At 38.3% G+C, this 21,076-nt stretch overlaps 1 protein-coding gene across 6 annotated transcripts in view; it reads left to right on the top strand.

The window, feature by feature from the left end:
* The window catches only part of LOC133519756 (cAMP-specific 3',5'-cyclic phosphodiesterase), a 588,515-nt gene that overhangs the window by 194,458 nt on the left and 372,981 nt on the right, over positions 1–21,076 (top strand). The window contains exon 1 of one of the 6 annotated variants that reach the window (XM_061853842.1): positions 4,890–5,073. The exons of the other annotated variants lie outside the window; for them this stretch is intronic. The gene's annotated coding sequence lies outside the window, so the exon portion shown is untranslated. Of the gene's footprint in view, positions 1–4,889; positions 5,074–21,076 lie in introns of those variants that run through there. 6 annotated transcript variants of the gene reach the window in all.

Below are 21,076 nucleotides of genomic sequence, written 5' to 3'. Positions count from 1 at the left end.
AATGAGACCGTGAAAGGTTATAAAATATTTGAGAATGAACTATGTTTCTATGGTGATATATTACTTCGAGGAAACCGAATTGTGATACCCCAGAAATTGAGGAAAGGAGTACTGGACGCTGCACACGAAGGCCACCCTGGTATTGTCGCGATGAAGGGTAGGCTCAGGTCAAAGGTGTGGTGGCCAAGAATTGACAAGGATGCAGAAAATTTGGTCAAGTCCTGCAAGAGTTGCACCCTAGTAGGACTACCAAATCCTCCAACACCCCTGAAGAGACGCGAACTTCCTTTAGCTCCGTGGGTTGATGTAGCAATGGATCTTTTGGGACCTTTACCTAATAATGACTACCTGCTAGTTGTAGTAGACTATTATAGCCGCTATAAAGAAGTTAAGATCAGCAAGATAGTAACCAGTTGTCAGATTATAAAGCTGCTCAAAGAAATTTTTAGCAGACTAGGTTACCCTGTCTCAATTACTGTAGACAACGGCCGGCAGTTTGTGAGCGAAGAGTTTCGATCGTTTTGCGAAGAGTGCAATATCATTGTTCACAATACAGTGCCCTATTGGCCCCAAATGAATGAAGAGGTCGAAAGACAGAATCGCGACATAATGAAACGCCTCAAGATCAGTCATTTAGAGAGAAAGGACATTAAAGAAAGTTTGATGGAGTACCTATTAATGTATAACAGTACACCTCATTCATCCACAGGGAAGTCACCATCAGAACTGTTCTTTAGACGGCTGAATAGAGACAAAATTCCATCTATTGATAGGCTTGAAAGCACAAATGTTGACCTGGATGTGCGAGAACGTGATAAAATACAGAAAGAAAAAGGGAAAGAATATGCAGATAAAAGAAGAGGTGCTACTGAGTCTAGTCTTGCTGAAGGAGACAAAGTATACGTCAAGAATATGGAGAAAGGAAATAAGCTCAGCTCAAACTACAATCCAACACCTCATACGGTACAGAGTTATAATAGAGGGGATATCTCGGTGAAGAATGATGTAACTGGGCAATTTCTGCGAAGAAATGTAGTTCACCTGAAAAGAGTAGAGGGACAGTGGGAAGCTGTTCAGAGGAAAGATCAGGAAGAAGGAGCTGATGGGGAACAAGGTGATAATACTAGCGAGTTGTGATTTACTGTGCCATGATTCATTTATTTATATTTGTCAGTTGTTGTTAATTACATTCATACTTTATAAAAATATAATGCCTGTTCCGAGTCTTAAAAAAATAATAATAATATAATATTCATTGTTAATGATTCACTCGGAGACTGTTTCGAGTATTGTAGAAATATATTGATTTGGTCATAAAATACGTTGTTATTTATCTAATTTAACTTCAAGGGAGGGATGTAGTGTATGCGATTATGCGAGTAGCTTAAATAGCATACATACGCTGTCTCGTGTGTCCTTGTGTTGGCGGGAAAGCCGTAAAAAAGTAACTGTCACTGTCAATGGTATGATGGCGGAGAAGCTAGACGATTACGGTTGTGGATGTGAAGTTACAAGTGTTTATCGAGGGCATTGTCGAGCCAGTGTTATATACAATTACCAATTTAACAAACACTATAGTGAACATTTTGTGTTTGTAAATAAACATTCGATAGAAGAAAATGGACTCCGAGCCTACGTCACACGAACCGTTGTGTTTTTTTTACAATATACAAGTGAACTTGTCCTGTTTATGTACTGCCCGGATTCGTGTGCTAAGAGGAAATAATCATTATCGTGTATTGTGACGTCGCAATGTACCTACACTCACTAATTACGATGGCACACTTCAATGAGCGGATCGATTATGATGACTACTGCATGTGGTGGATGCGATGAATTCTCTGCAGTCAGTCCTTTTTCACTAGCAACTGCCCGCAATTTCGGCTGCGTGGAATTTGTTAATGGCACTCCTATAAAAACTTCCGCCCTCCTTTTACACCTCATTTCACTTCTTACCCTTTCCCGGAATAAAAAAAAAGTATTCAAAATGTTAAACCAGACGAATCTGTGTTCCAAATTTTACCCAAAGGTGCTCAGTCATTTTAAACCGATTGAGTATCGGTATAGAATAGAAGCCAGATATTAAGAGATACTTTTTTAACATGGTTCATATGTGTACTATGATATCAGTTGAGCAATTTCCGTCAAGGTTTTATTACCTATTACCTTACTTCTAAATATAGTTATTTACATACTACGTTTACTTAATAATTCAAACTTGTATAAAAAGATACTTGTAAGTATTTACGTGTCAGAATTGGCATTGGTTCATTTGGAAAAAAATATACACACACACCATACAAATTTTCACCCTCAACCTCATTGACCACCTCTGAGATGTTTTAGCGAGAAACACGTCATGTGATCTTTTCCGAACTAAAAAAAAATCATCTACCTAACTTGGTTCAACAGGAAAAGTCGCTAAGCAGACAGAATAAACGTAGTGATTTTATTAAGTGATAAAAGATATATAGACGCGATTGTACGCATTACTGTGCGCAACATTCGTTATGAGAGCAACCCTGAATGAATCGCAAAAAAATCATGTTCCATATTAAGTTCAATGCTGCTACAGTGATATTAGATTCATATAAAAGGAGTAGTAGGTACAATTGTTGTGCGTAGATATATATCTTGTATCACCTAAAAAATGATACTCAGTATTTAATACGAACTTACCTCGACTTTTCACTGTGACCTAATTACGAATAGGGTGGAGATTCATAAATTTGCTCGCACAGTCAAGGACAAAGCAGGGAGTGAAAGGTTGTGCTGGCCCGTGACGTCAGCATTCGTGACAAACCAAATAACTGTCAGTGGCAGAGCAATATTTATGTGCAGCTTTAGTGGATCGTTCAAGGCTTGCATTCCATCCGATTCGAAACGTCGCGCTGTTAGCTAGCTATACATGTTAGCTGTGAAATGTTCATCATTTAAATATAATACAACTAGTATTATTTCTCACTTGATTTTTTCCTATCTTAACTATGTTACTTACTTACTCATGTTATTTCTTGTCGGTTCATTGAAAAATATTACATATATACTTTGACTAAACAAATTATACTTGTAATGCGAGATATGTTATTCGGTTTCCGTGCTCGCGCGATTGCTGTCAAGGTCATTAAAGGCCACTCCAGAGTTTGATCAAGCGCTTGCCACCTAAACATATTTGATCCACGTAACCAACAGAGAAATCATACATATATTCCTACAATACGTTACAAAACGCAAAATTTTACAAAAGCGTCACTTTCTGACTCACTCATGACCAAACGTGTACGTCAGTAAACAGCTGTTGTACCCACTTAACCTCACGATTGTATCACAGGTCACAGTTCACGCATTTTTCTAAGGATCAAAGTTTTTAATAAAGTTGTGTGAGAATGCAACATTTACTGACAAATGTTACTAAACAAGTATGTCATATCTTCAGATGCTTTGCAAATTTGCATACTTGCGAAGTCGAACCGCGTTAAAAAATCTCTGTATAACTTATTGTTTTGTGTGTACCCTTTATACATCTGCTAAGATCGCAAATACCTATTTGAGATTTGAAAGTCCCCTCTGTGTGGATTAAGTAGTTATATTCTTTGATATTACCGAGCTGGTAATACGAACTCGTGGATTTCACACACCGCTACACATCAGACGGTAGTCGAGTCACATGCCGTGCTATAAAAACTACTATTTATTTTTGTTGCCCTGGACTATCCTTGTACGAGTATGTATACAACATTAAATGCGGAATACAGTGCACTAGCCCTACATACTTTTTCATAAATACGTAACGCTGTATTAATTACGTATTAACTTCCGCCCACAACACAACACATTTTTACCACTCACAAGAAGCATGGTAAAATATGTTGTATTTCAAAGATAAAATTTTCATCATATCGACCACCAATTTTTGTAAATAACACACATTTCTGCGTCAATAATTAATCTGCAGTAACTACAAAACAAACGCAATTTTTTCCCCAAATGTACAGGTTGTTTACAATACAAATACAATACAAATATACTTTATTGCACACCTCAATACAGAAACAGTACAAATATTACAACACATAAAGAAGAGGTAAACAACAGGCGGTCTTATCGCTAAAAAGCGATCCCTTCCAGACAACCTTTAGGTAGCGGAATTAAAAAAAAAAATGTTATGTCAGTAGGTGTTCCAGATGCAATAAAAGAAAAACTAAACTATATAATTATCATATACAAATATAAATAAAAAAGATATATAAATACATATACATACATATATTAAAATACATATTTAGTCACCTGGAATAATTTACGGGCTGAATATATATGTCATACTGAGCATCTTTTAATATTATGCGACCAACCCCAAAATCGCGAAAAAAATTACTCTCCCATACAAAATGTCAAGGTCAGACAGCCAAAATGTATGAAACAGACAATTTTATTTCGCGATTAAGGGGTTGGTCTTATAGTAAAAGTTGATGCTCAGTATGACCTTTATATTCACCCGTAAATTATTGCAGGTGACTAATTAAACATCCTGTATAAATAAATAGTACTAGTAGATAGTTTATATCTATTTATCTATTATGATATGTATCACGATGGATATCACGGTAGTAACCACAAGATCCATACCTTATTTTTATCTCTTATCGCGGTTTTGAACATACTACTTGAAAATTCACAAGGCCGTAATATTACTGGCAAAAAATGCTTTTTTCTGGGTAGGTTGGTCGTTACCTCTCTCTTTAGGTTTAGGATTAATTCAAAATTTCTCGATATTATATGGATTCAGACTGCTCAGGTTGAACAGTCGAGGCTACAGCCACCGCGATCACTGTCCGCTGCCGCTCATGCTTTGCCGCCGCTGGCGAGTTTGCGAGCGGATCGCACGCACCAGTCGAGCAGTCCTCTCCTAGCCGCGAGAGCGCGCAGCCAAGCGGCGCGGCTCCGCTCAGCACATGCTCACGAAATGTCACCTACCTTCCTAAATCGGCAATAACATCCGACTATACCGTACCGCCGAAACGCACTATTAGTGCGCGGTGGTTTCATAGTGTGAAGTTCAAGTGTTCATAGGTAGTGTGCTGTTTATAACCAACCATGTTATTTTTTAGTTTCCTTTGCCGGTGTTGGTAATTAGAAGTGTGTATGTTGTGTTTCGGCCACGCTTCGTTTACTTCTTAAGTAAAACAGGAAATAGCTGTGCAGCAATGATACCACGTGTGCCTATAAGTATTCATACCTATGTAATTAAATTTGAATGTGAGGTCTTGAATCCGGTTTTTTGTTTACGGATCGGGTTGACCTTGGCGGTAAGTCGCACATTAGGAACTATATTAATAAATTAATTATATACCATTTGTATTCTGCATTCAACTCAGGTCTTAATGAACCGTCCATTATCGTATCGAGTGTATTTGCAGAAGTCAATTAGTCTGTCATATACCAATTGAAGTTTAATATATATGCAAATATAACCAACGATATGTCGGTAAACAATGCTAAAGTGGTAATTGTGATTGTTTTATGTAAGAGTAGGACGATCATATACGTTTTTATTGTTACATGTACAGAAAATTTATAAATTTGAAATTTTATCCTTTTATCGAACGAGTGAAATTGCAGTTCCCCCTACCATTAATGACTCAAATAAAAATTTAGGTAATCATGTATTCCGATAGATATGCGTTTGCAATTTTACAGGAATTCAAAACATTTTTTTCTTCATCTTTGGACCAGGCATCTTTTGTTTTCACAAAAAATACTATCTATACGTATACCCAAAAAACTTTTCGAAAATTCTGAAATAACCCATATTATAACTGATAAAATATGTCAAATAAGTGCATATACGCGAGAAAACCGTAATTGAATGCAAGCAAGGAAGTATTTGACGGAAATAAATCACAAAATATAGATGAGAACTGATACCAGCCTACATAATATTAGAATTGCCGCGGGCGAGTACGTGCTCATGTTACGAACCGTCCGCGTCCATAGATCGCAAATATATACGCAGATTAAAACTGCCACGAACAACAAACAAACAACAGATTGGAACATTTATTAATTTTTTCTAACTTTTGCATTCGTAATACCTATTTAAACGAAGATTAATTAAATTATATAATTTTCAACTCATTTTAAGGCTCAAAAAATACCGAAATAATTAACAGTGGATAAACTTTGTCTGTAATTTAATTATTTTGTAAGGTTATTTACAACTAAGATTTTGTACTTATAATAGCTTTAAATTTTACGTACCTACACTTATTGCACAACATATCTCCGTTTACAAATATGCAGGTAACTTAGTTACAATTTGTAATAGTTTTTTCTGGCATTCTCGTTTCCGAGACACCTGGCACATGAAGTAGTGTTGAGTTGCTCACTCGTGAGGCACCTCATTTGTACCACTCATTTAGTTAAATTGTCGCAGAACTTCACACCGCATAAATGTCATACATCACTCCTCAATTAATTTTACTCATTTACTCGCGCGCATCACATACAGCTCTTACCACTCAAACCATTCAAACACTTCAAATTTGAAAAAAAACTCTCAGCCTTTCAAACTCACTCGCGTTACTCACAACTCGCAAGAGAGTCGCGAGGCGCTCGGTGCTCGCCGACATTCAAATGAAGAAATGAGTCATTGACGTCATCGCATTCATCGCTCACACTATCAACTGCCCAACTACAAACCTTATTGCAAGGACAAAAGGTCCACCGAGAAATGCGTTGTGTTTCTACCATTCACTCGCCTCACTGTGACATCCCCTCAAAAATCCTTTCAAAATGAAACAATGAATTAGATTTACCGAAAGAGGGAGTGAGACAGACACGCGCCGTGCTTCAATAACACCTCATCGAAAATACGTTAAAAATGAAACACGAAAGAAAACAAGCGTAAGCGTCCGCAAGCTTACATACATATTACGCCATTTTGATCCTAGCATTGCTCATGAAAAATTACGAGAATTTGCTTTTCCTGTAGAATTTAGTGAATGCAGCGATAAACTGTGTTGTAATAAAAGCCATCAAAGATTATTAGACACAATTTACGACGGTCTTATCTGTACACTGTCGAAAGCTGCCGAGTGTTGTTATAACGTTAATGCAAATATAACTCGCAAACGTAGACATGTCACTGGGTGGAATAAGTACGTGCGGGGTGCTCACGAGAAGGCTCGGCTTTGTTTTGGGAGTTGGGTAGTGCACGGCAGACCGAACTCTGGACCCGTGTACAGGGAGATGTGTGAGTCCAGACGTGTGTTTAAATCAATATTAAAGTGGTGCCAGAATAATCAAGAACGTATAAAAATGGACATTTTAGCTGAACAACACTCAAATAAAAAGTTCCGTCAGTTTTGGAAAACCACTAACAGATTAAACCCTAGGTCGAGCCTTCCCGTGAGTGTAGCGGGAGTGTGTGATCCCGTTGGCATAGCAAATGTGTTCCGCTCTCATTTTAGTGTCAAATCTCCACTTGGGACGGCGACGCCGTGGGTGCCTAGTGCTGAGGCTGTCAGTGGCGATCTGAAAGTGATATTTACCGCGAAGGAAGTGAGCGAGGTCATAAAGGGAATGGTGCGAGGCAAGTCGCCGGGCCATGACAGCCTCAGCATTGAGCACCTGCAGCACGCTGGACCTCATCTGCACAGGGTGTTGTCAACGTTTTTTACTTTGTGTCTGAGCCACTCATATTTACCGGAAAAGTTGATGCGTACTACAGTGGTTCCTATAATTAAAAATAAAACTGGTGACCATTCTGATGTTAATAACTATAGACCAATTTCTCTAGCCACTGTCGTTGCTAAGGTGCTTGATAGTCTTCTTGGTAAGCATTTGGATAAGCACATTAAACTCCACGACGCGCAGTTTGGCTTCAGGCCAAATCTTTCTTGCGAAAGTGCTGTCCTGTGTCTCCAGGAGACTGTGAAGTACTATACTAGTAGAAAGACACCAGTATTCGCCATTTTCCTTGATTTGTCAAAAGCCTTCGACCTTGTTGCCTACGACGTACTATGGAGGAAATTAATGACGGAAACTAGTGTACCTGGAGAAATAACATCCTTGTTTATGCATTGGTATTATAATCAGAGCAACTGTGTAAGATGGGCACGCTCTTTCTCCGATGAGTACAGGTTGGAGTGCGGGGTGAGGCAGGGGGGGCTAACCTCTCCCACGCTCTTCAACCTTTACGTCAACGCGCTGATCGAGGAGCTCAGCAGTACCGGTATCGGCTGTCATATAAATGGAGTCTGTGTAAATAATATTAGTTATGCGGACGACATGGTGCTGCTGAGCCCCTCGAGTGGCGCACTGAAGAAACTGCTCAATATTTGTGAGTCCTATGCGGTGGCCAACGGACTCAGATACAATGCTCAGAAGAGTGAGTTTATGATGTTCAAACCAGATAAAATTCGTTATACTGATGCTCCTGAGTTTGTACTTACTGGTGTAAAACTACATAGGGTAGACAAGTTCAAGTATCTGGGTCATTGGGTCACCGCGGACCAAAAAGACAATGCTGATATAGAGCGGGAGCGCAGGGCGCTGTCTGTCCGATGCAACATGCTGGCCCGTAGGTTTGCAAAATGTACTGAGCAAGTAAAAATTACACTATTTAAAGCTTACTGCCAGTCATTCTATACATGCAGCCTATGGGTTAACTATACGCAGAAGGCATACAGCGACCTGCGAGTACAATACAACAACGCGTACAGAGCGTTGTTGCGGCTGCCGCGCTACTGCAGTGCTTCTGCGATGTTCGCGGAGTCGCGCACGGCGGGTTTCGCCGCCATTATGCGCGCGCGCTGCGCCTCCATGATGCGACGCACACGCGACAGCCGCAACACGCTCCTGTGCGCTGTTATTGATCGCTGGGACTCGCCAGTGTTGAAGAGGTGGATTGGGCTCCATGCCCTTACATAACATTATTTTTATTTTTATTTCTATGTTATACACTAACACTAGTTTCTATGTTTTTTTTTTATGTTTTTATGTACATTACTAACAAAATATGGATCCTTGGTCTGAATTAAAGATTATAATAATAATAATTGCTAAGTTACTTGTCAAAAGCGAAAAATCTAAGTCATCAAAGAACCTACCGAAGAAAGTTTTTTCTCTCTGTCGCACTTGTAATTTCATACGTAAGTGCGACAGCAAGGCAAAACTTCGTGATTCGCGGTAGGCCTCCATATTTGTTAGCTATTATTGTACTAACGCGCATACCAGTATAACCTGACCTCAAGACTCATATTGCTGGTGTCATGTATAATCTGAATCAATTAGACTGGACAGTGAAATGGTTACTTGATAAGCGATTGAAATGCCAACCAAGTCTCACTGGGCATTTACGAAGCTAGCTAGTTATCGTTTAAGAGACCAAAAGATTATTTAAATTATTGAAATTTAATATAGTGGCGTACACAAAATATGATATTTTACATTAGTTTATTAATAAAAAAGTAAATATAATTTGTATAGGTGAAATAAACATGTACATTTTAACGATTTGAATTTGTAATACTTTTTGTTAACGTGCTTCGTATAGTATTTCGATCATTTATGATTTTGACATATTTATAGTACGAGAAACTCGAAAAAGTTGTTCGTAATCTTTAGTTGTGTTTTATAAATAGTGATCAGTGACCATTCTTATAATTATACCAAAATAACAATATATTAACATTGTTTTCGCGATAAAATATACCTGTGGGTGTGTCTTTTGCATACAAAAATCAAGTGTATATTACACGCCGGTGGCATTACCGCGCGAACGTTATTGAGGCTTTCATTTGTTATCATATTACAATGGTATTATTACTGATAAATTATGAGGTGGTAAGTTAGTAATTTCTATATAATAATGGTACAAAAAATATTGGATTTGTTCTCCTTAGTTTGTTAATTGTTTGTTTGGTAATTTATGGTAAGTATTTATTTCAATATATGAATGTTAAACTTAAAATTATATCAAGTAGCAAGGATTGATACTGAACAATCTAACAATAAAAATAATAAACTGCTAAATTAGAACAAGTTTCATAAAAGCATCAAATTAAGTTGCAATAGGATGTATGTACTTTAACTCCTTAGTTTGATTCTTAAATGTATGTCTTCTGTTGTTAAAGTTCTGTTTTAAACCTCCAGAATTGCACTCCAAGTAAATATTTAAAAGGAAGTTTAGCAATGCCTAAATATGTATTTACATTAAATATGGTTTGCTGCCGTTTGAGTTGATGGAATAGTCGATGCTGCAAAAGTGCTAGTACCTCTCCTCATTTGAAGTAAGACATTGTAACACCTCATTTTAGAGAATGAGGTACTCATACAAACTCATTTTAAATTGATGTCCTACCCATCACTAACATGAAGGCGGATTTCGAAACAATGTTCATACTCCGACTTTGACGCACAAGTTTAAGAGAAAAATGCACTAACGATGTACGAGTTGAATATATTGAAGTTATCTTCCTTTAAGGGGACGATAATAGTTGCACACCTTGCGCGTTGTCACCAATTCCAACTTCAGCCCCTTTACTTTGTACGATTTTTTTCCATCTCGCTGAAATCAAAATTACTTACTGCCAGGGAACAATCAAATTATTTTATTGAATAGGTACTCGTATTTTGATTTGTGTTCTAAAATCTATTTCGATTCCCGCTATCCCTCGATTTAAAAAAGAACTTAAGTGTGAAAAGCATTTTAAATCGCATCAAGTATTATGACATTGTTTATACTTATTGGGATTTTAAAATATAAACTGGGTGTTATGTTATGATAACGTAAAAATTCTATTAATTAGACGCAGAAAGTCAAAACTAAGAAAGATTCCGAGAAGTGTACAGAAGCCGCTCACTGAGGCTTTTTGTCTAACAACATTCATACTTCAGCTAGATTTTTCCGATGACCAGATACAATAAATAAACCAGATAATAGGTACATATATCTCTTTTTATAACCGATTATTCGCATCATTTCATTTCGTCGCACGTACGTAAGAAATGAAGGTACTTAAAAATAGTTAATTAAATGACTTACCCCCTTATTCATAAACGTGTACTAAAGTTACGATGCCGCTGATCATCGTTTGTCCCTTTCCGACGTATTGGTATGATGGAAAGGGACAAACATAAAGTTAATCTGTTAATAATTAATCGGGCCAACTGATTGATTTGCTTAAATGTTGAAGAAGGTTATGAAATTAAATTATCGGCCAAAAGTCAGGCGAAATTCGGCAAACAGGCAGGACTGTCAGAAAGGAACACCTTCAGCAGTGAAACTACTAACAGATTATTTGATGATAAGCAAAAGCGAGAAGGTATGTTACATGTTGGCGGCTACGCGCCAGATCGTAAATCGGTCAATAAAGTTTAGTCAGTAGAAAGAAACACGTATCAGATCCGTCCCTTTTGAGACATGCCAGGTATGACCTAAATTCTTCCTCCTGTTGAGATAATACAGCCCACAACTTTCAAAGACCTACCTTAAATTAACTCTCCAAAGAAAGTTTACTGCTATAAATTTAACTTGACTTGTTTCAGACTGGCCTGACTAAATATAAAACGAAATACTATGTCCGAAAAAGTAAAATTTTGGACAGGCCAACTTGCATTATTCATACTTTTTCCTTAATGTGAACCTGTTCAACATTTACGAGGGATTGGTATTAAGTTAGATTTATATGCTTGGATTAATTTGGACGGGTGTACAGGTCAGGAATTCAGCTGATCAGGAGGGATCGGATGGCAATAAATCAGAATCAAACAAACGGATTTTGAAAAAGAACGTCCGAATATTTTCTGGTGTAACCCTTATCAAAGTCAAGCCACATTATGTGACTGTTATGTGCTGTTGTACTCGTACATAGTGTATTTATTATAGGTACTGATTTTGGCCATATCAGCCACTTATGTTCTTAATTTCTTGAATATCCGCAATTTGATATTGGTAAAGTTTAATTTAAGTATTATCAGATCTCCTCGTAGTCCTATAGGTACCTACATAATTTCAAGTTTCGATGATATCTTTAGTATTTCTTAGATGTATTATTGCGTTTTAGGGTTTGCGATTATGGTTAGTGATTTCTAAAAGCAGCAACAATCATAATTTATATTGTCTCATCTGTTGGAAAATTATGAAACCAAGATAATAAACCTTTTTTTTTTTCATGTAGGGAATGTAGACATAAACACATCTTCATTAATGTTTAGTCATGTTAAAAAACTATAAAATATTTCGCATTCTCTACTGATTTATTAATTCAAAGTCATTTACCTTCTTATTGTGGCACACCGATCTACGAATGCTCAATGTGCGTTCAAGCGTTTTAAAACTCCGTTTTTGGGAGTAATCTTTAAGCGACCGGGAACGATATACGGTCACGATAATCTGCTCAAGATCCAAAGCGAATCGCTGAACATATCACAAACTGTCTCAACAGCAATTTCAAGTCGAGGGGATTAGGTACGAAATACGAATAGACTCAAAACCGAAACCGTGACTTGGGTGCCGAATAAGAACTTAGAGTTGGGTAGGTAGGGTGAATGAGAATTTGATTTTAAGAGTGACTGTCTTAAAATACGGATCAATGTATAAGCTTTTGTATACCTACTTTCATCTGCCCTGGTGTCTGTTAGTAATTTAATCTTGCTTGATCAATTTAACGGTTTTGAATTGAGTAAAATCTACCCTTTAACTAGGCACGTTATTTGTTTTTTTTATTTTTATTGAGAGTGTAAGACATGTTCATTTTTGTTTAAAAAATATATTGTATTAGTATAAATAATGAAAAAAATACTGAATATAAATTAGATAAATAAGGATAAAAGTTTAATGAAGAATACTAATTGGTCAATTTGGTGATATAAAATTGGGATCAAAACAAATTTGCTGACAGATGCTTGTTCATTTGTAGGCCCCTTTATATAACACATAAAATACCTCTGATAATTTCCGTTCGTAGTTACAGTTAATTAGTAGTAGTGCATTAATTGTGTAGTTTACTTACAAATTATTGAATGCGTTTCTTATAATTTATAAAAAAATGTTTGCCAAGGTTGTCTTTTTTGTGAAATTCAAAATACTATCTGATTTGCATAGTCAAGCACGAATCAGCTACTTTATTGAATAATAACATTTGTGTGCAGCCGTATTGCATTAACGTCCCTTGAAGTGCGCGATGCCACCCAGATGGGATCAATATTTTAATAGTTGTAATAAAAAGTAAGATGCTCCATTGTCCGCAAGATTGACTATGAAGCGCCTTTCACGCAGTGTCTTGTATTGTCTTTATACATATATATACATTGCATTTACCCTATTAAGTATATAATGTATTGCTGCCTAAACGTTGCTTCGGTATATTATAAGCAGATATAGGAATCCGTGGGGCACAATTGTTTGACAAGTAGGGAGTTCCTGTATCGATAAACACGACTATCGATGCTAGATCTATATACTAGTGATCACTCAAGGGTTTCCTTGTAAAAATACGTTTTTATTAAGAGTAATAATAATAATTAAATAATAACTCAATTTACTCTTCTTCGTTTTTAAGAAGAGACAAGACAATTTTATAATTTTACTCATCGCAATTTTTTTCTTCGTGAATGTCCCATTTACTATTGTTAAAGTAAACGACCAGAATTTGCTCCATATTTTTGGGTATTAAGCGTCTAAAATTATAAAATTGTCTTGTCTTATCTTAAAAACGAAGAAGAGTACATTGAGTTATTATTAAATTATGTTTTTACTCTTAATAAAAATATATTTTTACAAGCAAACCCTTGAGTGATCACTAGTATATAGAACTAGCATCGATAGTTGAGTTTATCGATACAGGAACTCCCTACTTGTCAAATAATTTTAAATTAAATTAAATTAAATAACATTTATTTTCAGGCAACTATGGCCCATATATACATACCTTACAGACTAACATACATACAATAATAAAATTCTTAAAATATAAATATCATTTTGACGACGCAGTTTTCGGTTGCGCCGCCTGTTCTGGTGCGGGATTCGGCAGATTCCCACGAAACCCCACAATGCAATTTTGCCCCACGGATTCCTATGTCTGATTATAAGTTTCAGTGTGATTGATTCCTATTTCGAAAGTTTTGTATCAATCATCGTAGAATTCAGTTGGTTTTTTAGACGTAGAAAAACGAATTAATTATTTAATGCATTAATTTCTGCATGGAATGCAATCTAGTAAAGCCAATGCTCGTGCTAGCATTGATTATTTCGTATGAACGCGTTAGTCGCCGACTTAGAAACAATGCATTATGACGCTTCGTATCGGGTTAGGTTATCCCGTTTTAGTAATACCTTAGGTAGGGCTAATAAAATATAGGAATATTGCTTTAAGCATGTGGGCTTTCACTTATAAATTATTAAAGTATGAAAATAATTGCAATATAATTCAATACAAAGCATCGTAATAAGTACCTTTTATTTTTGTTTCAAGGGTGAAAATACTCGTATCTCTGTCCTGTATATATGTCCTGTACAGTCAGCATCAAAAGTAGCGGACCGAAAAATGCGTCATAAATATGTAACAGTTTAACAAACAGTGATGTTTTTATATATAGAACAATTAAGACTGTAAGAAATTCTGGAATGTCATATTCTTTTGGATCGTTGTTTCATCCGCTACTATTGATGCTGACCGACACAGCAGAGGACAATAAATACAAGTACACTTTATATTGAATTTTCAAGTTCCAGTTTAACATTTATCGGGAATGGTGCTTGGAATCCTCATTGCGTTACAAAAAAGTGCCTAGTCTAATTGGGTATTAATTGAAGCCGTTCAGCCTAACGGAATAACTGTAGAATATTGAAAAAGTTGTATCGAAAAAGGTTTTTAAAGGCAAAAAAAGTAACAAGGGTATGATAAGCGAGATGATGGATATTCGTCCCTCCTCTGTGTTATAAGTGTCACCTGTATTCTAATTAGTATTTTGATGTTTCATGTCAACTCTTTCCAATTATACATGTCTAGATTGTCTAGGTTCAATATGTAATTTCACAGTGCTTTAGTTTTAACTGTTATACTGTGTTAATTAAAATGAATAAATAAAATAAAATAAAATAAATAAAAAATAAGGGACGTAGGCGACCCTTCGAATTCATAGACAATGAGTTTCTGCCATTAGGCCCCATTGGCTTCTACATTTATTATACCTAAGTTCAAAGGCGTAGCAGCCATTCAACGCACGCTCGGAAGATCTTACTTCTTCATATCGCTTCATTCGGGATTTGAGATTACTTTGTGAGACTTTAAGCCTTCCAAATCTTTGTTTATATTTTGAGTCGTCCTTTGAGTAAAATTACAATTTAATTATCAGTACACGATTCAGATGCGATGTTTTCACGTACACTGATTTATAGACTCAAAATGATTCAATTACGACGAAAATATTCAAGAAATCTAAATAGTTTATTAATACAGTGAAACTTATAATTAAAACAAGGTTAAGTAAACTTATTCTAGTTAAACACTGCTAAATGTTGTTTCAAATTACAGAAATTACCCGTGACACCTGCACTAGGCTATGCCTGTCTCGCACGATGGCACTTTTCCTAGTTTGCCAGTTTTTTATAGATTATAGGCGCTAAAGAATTCACTATCAGCTAAAAATAATAAATTGCATACTACACTACAGTTTACTACAAAGTATACGACAATTTTTTGTCTTCTATTATTAACAATAAAAAATAAAAATAAAATATAAAATTTGTGCTAATCAATTACAAAGAACTAAGGCAAGGAATTTGGAGGTACTAATGAGTGAGTATGATGTGATGTGATATGAGTATATGTGTGTTTGTGTGTGTATGTTTGTTTGTGTGTGTGCGTGCGTGCGTGCGTGCGTGCGTGCGTGCGTGCGTGCGTGCGAGCGTGCGTGTGTGTGTGTGTTTTTCTGTTTCACCATTATTCAGAGTGCTTAATCATATTTTGACTTTATATTGAGCCTCTCTTACCGAGCAGGTTTTAATGTCGCAATTTTTGTTGATTATCTTGTATACTGCTAAATGATTGTAAATACAAAATCTTTCAGTTCAGTCATCATTATATAGGTACTAGCGTGGAGTATATAGTATGCCTAGAGTATTTAATTCACTACCATTGAGAGATTAGGTATTTGTGCGTGTGGAAATATCGTCATTAACAGATTCAAGTCATGGCGTTTGGTTTTTATCAAACTGGCATATTTATAGTTAAATCCTTCAATATTTCTTAAAAATATCCAATAATTCAGAAAGTAAGGAGAATTTAACAAAAAATCTGATGTCATAGTTGTTAATGTAAATGTAAAATGTAAATCAACATTAAAAAAAACTAAAGTCATTGCACCTCTTACGCTAATGTACCTATTTATTCCTGATATTTGTTCGTAGGTAGGTATACCATTATCAATGTTTCACATAAGTAGATAAAGATTGCTTTTCCGCGAGTGGATGTTCTGAGGGCTGTGATGAGATTACTCTATACATATACATATAACTACTAAAAGCAATGATGAAATTACTACAGATGACAGTAAACGGTTTACGAGAAACAATCTCCACTCACTCTGTCATTATATTAATATACCTACTTAATTTCTGTAAGTAGTTTATTTTTTATTTTAAAAGATGTAAATGAATTTCCTCCCGCTGACGCTCCGATTGTGGAATGAGCTCCCTGTCGAGGTTTTCCCGAGTGGCTACAGTATGGGGTTCTTCAAAAAAGGAGTGTACAGGTTTTAGAACGGTCGGAAACGCGCATGTAATATATCTGGTGTTGCAGCCGTCCATAGGCTACGGTGACTGCTTACCACCAGGCGGACCGTATGCTTGATTGCTACCGACGTGGTATAAAAAAATTCGGTCGGTTAGAATTTTTAGATTCTTTTCATTTCGTTACATCACCTAGAACTAAATAGGTATGTTGTATGCTAAATTTAATACGCTGTTGAGTTGGTATACATTAATACTACGGTTTTGTAGATGTGCGGTGATATAAAATTATGCGAGCAAGGAATCTGCATGCAATAAGCTGAAGATGTCACGTACTAGTCGTTTGTGATCCGGTATTGAACGCCCAGGGTCACTTAGTAGGTCATCATAATATCTTATCTTATATTTGAGGGTCACCTTTTTTATCTTTCATTGTGAGCAGCTTAAAAAGTTTTGAGCTTTGACGGAGTAAAACTTAAATTCAACTGATTCTTTAATGTAGGTAATTAACTATTTTACGTTTGGAGCATTATAAATATTTTAAAAGTACCAAGGTTGTAATAAAAAAACGAATCCTTGATTCCATGGATGATTTTCATCCTACCCTAAATATTTTTGTGGATATGTTTTCATGAAACGTGTGTTGAATAAATATTTATTAAACATCAACATTCTAAGTAATTAATAACTAAATAAGTGGATGCAGGGAAGAGGAGCCTAAAGCGGATATAGAGGCCCTGTTTTATTGCGAAATTAAGTGCGAATGTCAAAAAATGCATATGTATTGTAATGATTGTGTGAACATGAACACTCCTTACATTTTGTAAGTTCCAATCTGGTACCAGAATTATTATATTATGATACTGATTATGAATGATGATATTATAAGAAATGACGATACAAGTTCTGGCGATATGTTTTTATTTATTATGACAAAAGTGCTCTAGGTCAAAGCGGGTAGGGCAAAGCGGGTAACTTGTCCTGCTTATTAATTGAATAAGTCTTTTTTTAATAATGAATTATTACGTACAAAATAACACAATCTTTTTGTCTTAAACTGAAGCTCGATAGATCTTCTGTCGAATGGAATGAAATTAGTTTCCTCCTCTACGTATATCAATATTATGCTAGCCTTAGTTAAATTTCCGACCATTAGATAAATGTTTGAATATCAGCAGAACTTTGCGGTCAGTTTTCAGAAGTCGTTTGGCCAGTTTTATACTGATTTCCCGACACTCGAATACGTTATCGTGTGATGAAAATGGTGACGCGTCGAATGAATACCACTTATCGACGCCGATGCATTATTCAACGTTTGCCGCCGCCGATCACAAAAATAGTTTAATTTTAATCTCATTCAGTACATTACGTTTTAAACCGGTTTTGTTTGTACTGCTTGTTGAATTGTATTTATGAAAATAGACGTATGATCGTAGTTTAATAGTGGTATAATTAACTATATATAAATATATATAAAAAACTATATATAAAAAACTATATATAAAGTTTTTGGGGGGTAAAGCTGTTCGCGTCCGTGGGCTTTAGCTCTAGATACCCACACGTGTCCCCTGGGTAGCGCCAAATGAACAGCCCTTTCTGGTGGTAGGTTTTCACCGCGGCTTGTCACCACCCTCCTGTACTAAACCTCGCCGCTAAATGGCTATGCCGTGTTCCGGTGTGAAGTCAGGAGTAGCCATCAGGAGGAGGATGGGTCCGAATAGGACCGCTCTGCTTGCGTACCGGTTTCAGTGCCTTTGGTTGGCTGCACCTGGTGCCTGGTCGCGGAGGGTAGCGGGATCCGAAGCACGGTTTTCCGTTGGCCGACCGCAGGTAGTTGGGGGCCCAAGTAGAGGTTTCGCCAATCTTGAAAGGCTGCCCCGCCAACTCGCGAAAAATCCCGAAGATGCGCTGTTGTGCCGGTTGGCGACCGGAGAGAGGACCCGACAGACGTCTTTGGGGGGGTTCGGGCGTCCCCGCAGTCTCCAGACCAGGTACATTTTCTGTTTTGTGTAGTCGACTCTAGTGCACTGCTTGGTGAGTAGCATTGCACCTGTTCAACTGCCATCTTCCCCAGCCTATTCACATTCAAAATACCAAACATGAAAAAAGTCAGAAAAAGAGCAAGTAAATACAGCGGATTGCACCTCCTCTCACTAAAAGTGCACCTCTCAAACATTCGAGGTCTGCACTCCAATCTCGCTGCGGTCCATCACCATCTTGAGACTGATAAGCCCCACCTGCTCTGCCTAACCGAGACCCAAATCAGGTGCCCTACCGATGCGGCGTATCTACATTACCCAGGGTATACCCTGGAGCACACTTTTGTACCCCGCGCTGGGGTATGTATATACGCCCGCGACAACATCTGCTGTCGTCGCCTTCGCAACCTTGAGACGTCCAACTTCTCTACCTTGTGGCTACTGGTGGATATGGGCGTGCAGCAAATTGTATACGCTTTAATTTATCGATCGCACAGTGGTGACTTGGAGACAACCAAGCTTTTTCAACACCTCACTGAGGCGGCGGAAGTTGCACAGCAACGATACCCGCGTGCACAGTTGGTTTTTCTGGGGGACTTCAATGCCCACCATGAGGAGTGGTTATGCCCATACCAGTTTACTGACCATGCTGGGAGAGAGGCCCGCAAGTTTGCACTATCGCTCGATCTCACCCAACTAGTCGACCAGCCAACTCGTATTCCGGACGTTGCTGGCCATACACCCAATTGCTTGGACCTTCTGCTGACAACAGATCCAGACGGGTACAATGTATCTGTGTCGTCCCCCTTAGGAACCTCTGACCACTGTCTGGTGAAATCTGTGTCGTTCCTTTCCCCGCAGGATCGTAATTCAAGGGGCTCACGCCGAGTGTGGCGATACAAGTCAGCAGACTGGGATGAGATGCGGCACTTCTTTGCATCATATCCTTGGCAGCAAACCTGTTTCATCAGTGATGATCCGTCGATCTGTGCAAATGCTGTCACCGATGTGTTGCGTCTGGGCATGGAATACTATATTCCTTACTCGGACGTAGCAACCGGTGGCACAGCTCGTCCATGGTTCAACGCCGAGTGTGACCGGGCAGAAGCCCTAAAGCACGCGGCCTATTTATCGTGGGCTGATGCTCGTAGTCGTAAAGATCCGGATGTACATGCAAAGAAACAGTCGTTCAACAGAGCGGCTAAGTCTTGCAAGAAGGTTATACGGAAAGCTCGATTTCTTCACGTACGTCGTGTTGGCGCCAAGCTAGCCTCTTACCCGTCAGGGAGTAAGGCTTTTTGGTCGCTGGCAAAGTCGGTGGAGTCGAATTTCTGTCGCCCCTCTTTACCTCCATTGCTGAGGCCGGATGGATCACTGGCTCATACAGCTAAAGAAAAGGCAAACTTGTTTGCCTCTCTATTTGCTGAAAATTCGCGTCTGGATGCTGGCGCCGCTAAGCCTCCCTCCTTACCTTCCTTTGGTGCTTCAATGGCCGAAGTAAAAATACATCAAAAGGAGGTATTGAAAGCACTACGCTGTCTGGACGTGAACAAAGCTAGTGGACCGGACGGAGTTCCAGCGATTGTGTTGAAAACTTGTGCGCCTGAGTTGTCTCCAGTACTAACACGCCTGTATCGTCTTTCCCTGAGGTCGAGCCAAGTCCCCGAGTCTTGGAAGCTTGCAAACGTACAGCCTGTACCTAAGAAAGGTAGTCGTGCTGACCCGTCTAATTATCGGCCTATCGCGATCACCTCCATACTCTGCAAGATTATGGAGCGTGTACTGAACACCAAGCTCCTGGCATATCTCGAAGGTAACGATCTCCTCAGTGATCGGCAATACGGCTTTCGCCGGAACCGGTCAACTGGGGACCTTCTGATTTATGCCACCCACCTATGGGGCGAGGCCATCGAGAGACAGGGTGAGGCTATCGCCGTGTCCCTTGATATTTCCAAGGCCTTTGACAGAGTCTGGCACGACAGCCTAATAAGTAAGCTCTCCGCGTATGGGATCTCGTCTGGCCTGCGCTCCTGGATCACTGACTTCCTGAGGGGCCGATCTATTCGAGTTGTCCTAGACGGATGCTCGTCTGATCTTTTGGCTATTAATGCCGGGGTACCTCAGGGCTCAGTCCTCTCCGCAACCCTTTTTCTGCTGCACATCAACGATCTGCTCAAGCCCGGCATCTTTGGGTACGCAGATGACAGCACAGTTACGGAGAGATACCTCTCTGACGCGAGGGCCAGTGAAGGTGACACCAAGATCCTCAGGGAGACCATGGTGGAACGTTTGAATCTGTCCTTGAACGCCGTGGCCGAATGGGGCGAAGCCAACTTGGTCGGATTCAACGCCACCA

The sequence above is a fragment of the Cydia pomonella genome, chromosome 7 (genome assembly GCF_033807575.1).
Source record: "Cydia pomonella isolate Wapato2018A chromosome 7, ilCydPomo1, whole genome shotgun sequence".
Classification (NCBI taxonomy): Eukaryota; Metazoa; Arthropoda; class Insecta; order Lepidoptera; family Tortricidae; genus Cydia; species Cydia pomonella.
The sequence above is the reverse complement of the archived record's forward strand: the minus strand, read 5'-3'. Positions and strand labels throughout refer to the sequence as shown.